Source organism: Coptis chinensis, chromosome 2 (genome assembly GCF_015680905.1).
Source record: "Coptis chinensis isolate HL-2020 chromosome 2, ASM1568090v1, whole genome shotgun sequence".
Taxonomy (NCBI): domain Eukaryota; kingdom Viridiplantae; phylum Streptophyta; class Magnoliopsida; order Ranunculales; family Ranunculaceae; genus Coptis; species Coptis chinensis.
Window position 1 is genome coordinate 84,725,852 of NC_141457.1, and position 4,580 is coordinate 84,730,431.

A 4,580-nucleotide genomic window follows, 5' to 3' on the forward strand; every position below is an offset into this window, starting at 1 on the left:
AGTGTTGGCAGTAGAACTAGCAGTATTAAATGGATGGGTGAACTTGTGGCTAGAAAGTGACTCCATAGCAGCTACCCTAGCCTTCACTAGCGCCAAAATTCCATGGGTTCTCAAAGCACGATGGCTATGAGCAACTCAAAGACCATCACAATGGAGAATCTCACACATCTATCGTGAAGCAAATTTTGGAGCGGATGTTGCAGCAAAAATGGGAACAACTTTAAGTCAAGGCCAAGGACTTTGGAGCACTTCAAGACCTCCCTTTTTAAAATGCATAGAAAGTCCTTGCAGGATATACTACAATTTTAACTAGGAAATGCTTGTAATCGCGATCACGAAATCCTTGAGTTGTAAACTATATCATTCATTGATGTAACATTTTTTTTTTTATTATATGAATAATATATCCCTACTTGCATGCCAAAAATAAATCATGAACCTATATAACCCCAATCAAAAAAATCAAATGGAAAGCTAGCAATCAACAAGGTTTCAAACTTCATACTTATTAAACCGAAAAAAAATCAGCAAATTGAAAGCGTGCACATGGCGTACTTATCGGCTTGAAACCTTGGAACTAATCAGCAGTGAAAAATCTACCTGTTAACATTCCTTGAAAATCACAAGAAAATCATATCTATACATATTGTATATACAAGAAAATTACAGTTCTACAGGAATAACATTACTAGAAAAATTACCGAGCAGTCTTGAGCTTCTCTTTAAGATAGAAAGAAGCCTGCTTCTTGAACTCATGGAAGGAAGGTGTGCCCATGTTGTTATCGTTTTTGATCGACGTGTCGAAGAACGAGCTAGTTAGTCAGTTATGATCCAAGGTAGAGAACTATCACAAACACTAAAATTGTGTGAGAACTGAAAAGGGTGCTTAACTAAGCCGACTTACCGAGAAATCTAACAATCCTTTTACTTGTCTTTTCCCACACACAGTGGCTTCATATTCTTTGTGACACCATATCCTAACAGAGCTTTCTTGGTCCTGCAAGGTGGAACCCACCAAATTAGTTTCTATACAATACCTACTTGATAACCGCAACATCATTGATCTTGTTCCCTCCATTGACTTACAACAACACGAGCTGCCAAAGCTTGTTCACAATCCATATACTAGTAATAGATATAGAAACGACTATTCCAATCTTTGAGCTACAACAACCATCGCCAACAAGAAATTTTGAAACAAAAATAAATATGGAAATAGAAACAACAATCACACAAGATCTAGATTCAAACTTTCAAGCAAGTTAGGCTAGTAACTTCAAATTAGGTGTTCTATGAACCGATATAAAAAACAGGAGAATACATTCAACTTAATACAAAAGCATCGGTATACACAAAAATATGCAAAAGCATCGGTATCAAACAACTTCTGGAAATTAGCAAATTAAAAGTACCTTCTTGGTGGCTTAGACAATTTAACAAACAAAAATCGCATCTAAAATACACAAACTTGAAGCTTTAAAATTATTAACTAACTAAATTTTATGTTTTGAAGAGAGAGAGAGAGAGAGAGAGCTTACAACTTCACAGAAGCTCACAAGCTCTTGCTTTGTGTTCCTTGCAGAAGCTCTGAATGGCTTGTTAGAAGCCACCTCTTTTTTTTTTTCTCTCACTTTCCACTAGTGTCTCTGGGCTGTGTTAGTGAAAATACTTGGCCTTGAGGAATGGGAAAAAATGAGCTAATAATAGGAAAAGGCAAGTGAGAGTGAGAATGAAAACTAGCCCCACCACCTAAGCGGCGAGTTCTAGAACTACCTCTACGGCCGTGTATTTACTACACCAAAACCCGTTCCCTATTTTAGCTTAGGTCGATTATCGACGGCCTTATGCCATATCACGGCCGGTTTTGCAGTTCTAAATTAAGGACGGTCATGCGGTCCTAAGCTACCGCATCATTTTTTAGCAATTACGGTGTAGTGACCATTAAATTAAAACAACCGATCAAGGTTACATACTAAATAAGTACTAACAACCACATATATGAAAGAAGTCCGAGATGAGAAGGAAAGCATCTTGATTTTCCGGGACAAAATCATTACAAAAGAACCCATGTAAGAGAAGTATGATTTTGAAAAGGACTATAGGGATTCGGTCATGCAATTGTAAACTCTGCAAATCCAAACAGAAAGAAGGAAAGTAAAAGCAAAGCGATACCCTCTTTTGTACCTTTTTCAAGTACCATCAAGGCATCAAGGCATTTGCAAGGAACCGATGATCGGTTCGTTTGTTACATGTCACGCTTATAGTAACAAAAAGAAAATGGGAATTGAACAAAACAAAAAGAGAAAATAAAACACTCTTTAGTAAAAGATCATATATATATCATTCAAACACGTACAAGTACAATAGGATTTGGTCTGTTAAACCATACTTCCATCATGACCAAATCTAAAAGGAATCTCACTTACCCATCTCTTCTAAAAGCTAAATAAACAAGCTTTCTATGACAAAAACTTTAAGAATATATATGAGAGAGAGAAGAATCATAAAGTACCTTTTTTCTATTTTTTTTTCAATCAAACAAGCTTAGCTTATTATCTCAAAGAAAGAGAGAGAGTGACTCACGTGTTTGATCTTGAACTGATGATCAATCCATTTCTTATCAGATTCAGATGAACAAGAGAGATGGTAGTGGCAGAGAAGTTTTCTTGTTTGTTGATAAGGTATGCACAACTCTATTCAATTTTTTTTTTTCCTATTGTTTGCCATTATCTGTGAAGAATTAAACAAATCAGAAAAATTGAATAACAGCTAGAACTTTAAAGTTTTGAAGAAAGAAAGACAAACCTGGTTAATCCACCAAAAATTAGTATTGCGGCGGTGATGAATTAGTTTTGAGGAGTGCGAAAATTAGTTTTGAGGAGTGGATGATTTTAGGGATCTTGAAACGCGGCGGTGAGAGAGAGAGAAGAGAAAGAAAGTTATGTTTTATATTTCGAAATTTTTCGTTTCTCTCTTTCGCGAAATTTCAAGCTTTTAATTTGTAACACTTTTCCAATGCTTTTTAAGCGTTAGCAATTAATTCCAGAAATTCACCCAAATAAAGCAACGCTTTACAACATTGCCAACGCTTATTTAACGTTGGAAACTTACTAACGGTAAATAACCGTTGCAAATAAAAAAAGGTGCGTGTTGCGAATATCCTATTATGGTGTAGTGCATTGCACATTGGTCAGGGATGGTACCGTCCTGAACCCTAGGCCCCCAAAACATAAAGGTTAAGCCACAGTCTGGCTGGATTGGGTTCGCCCCAGAGCCGACATGACAGTTGCCTGATTTTACTGTAATGGTTTTCTTCTTGAAGTTCGGTGTTATTGACACGTTCATCTCCCCTTGTATATTTGTATATATAAAAAATAAAAAAAATAAAAAATGAGGGGGGTTGCATTCTGTTTTTACAAGACTCACCCCCCCCCCCCTCCAAAAATAAAAATAAAAATGTTTGAATGTGCCTTTGTCATATTCCATTGAATGACATTTTTAATGCCGATCGTTTTGACATCTCATTCGTTCAATTTGGAGTTAAAAAGAATCGAAATTCCGCGTTTGAAATTTCGGGACATTTCAGAACATAAAGGAAATTTCCGGAATTCATTTGGGCTTGGGCCAAAAATTAGAACCCGACCCAAATCACGTGTACGGTCAGATACCCAACAGTCAGATTTTCTATTATAAAATCCAACTCTCCTCATCCACTTTCACTCATCCCATTCTCTCATTCTCCACAACTTAATCTTCATATATTTTCATCTTCTCCAACGTCATGGATCCGATCAAGAAATTCAACAAGGAGCAACGTGATGGGGCTTTCACAGTGATCCTGGTAACAATATTTATTGTGGTGATACTGTTAATCATGCATAACATCATCCAGAATATCTAGTATTTCCCTTCGTCATTTTGTACATTAGTGTGGCGTATTAAATAATTCTCAAACATTTGTACGGCTTATGTATTAAATGGAGAAGTTCACTATTTAATATTTGCGTGTATTAGTTGTATTTTTTTCCTTATCATAAACATAAACAATTATCCACACCATAACAAATAAGCAAAATCAAGAACTCACAAACATAATTCAATCTTAACTCATTGGGTTCTTAGAAGCTCGCGCACGCTACACGGTACGCCTAAAACTTGTCACGCACGCTGCTCGATTTATCTATCCATCTTCCATTATTAAGGTATGATCATCAATTCAGAAAATAACTGTAGGTCTAACTATCATGTGAAACCTTCCTCCGTGTTTTCTAACATTGGAACACCTCATTAATTGTTTTTGGAAATCTGACATGAAAAGACGTACTATGGATACCCATAGTTGCTGTACATACTTATGTGAAACAACATTACATGATTCACTTGTGTTTTCAGATTTTAATTATGGATCTAACTGCACTTGGCATATTGATTCGTACAGACTCATATATTGGCTATAAATCTCTTCTTTTCAGCCAGTTTCTTCTCACGCATTCTTCACTATCCTTCCCTCACTTATCCTTCCAAATGGATCAACCAAGAAAGATAGTGCCCGAGAAGAACTACCTTAATTTTTTTGATGA

At 36.1% G+C, this 4,580-nt stretch overlaps 1 long non-coding RNA gene across 1 annotated transcript; it reads right to left on the reverse strand.

The window, feature by feature from the left end:
- Window positions 1–1,011: 1,011 nt before the first annotated feature.
- On the reverse strand, window positions 1,012–3,169 carry LOC147518445 (uncharacterized). Its single transcript, XR_015214062.1, has 3 exons — window positions 2,806–3,169; window positions 2,584–2,730; window positions 1,012–1,164 (listed from the first exon to the last, which is right to left on the reverse strand). It is a non-coding gene; the product is annotated as an uncharacterized LOC147518445 (long non-coding RNA).
- Between the last annotated feature and the right edge of the window lie 1,411 nt (window positions 3,170–4,580).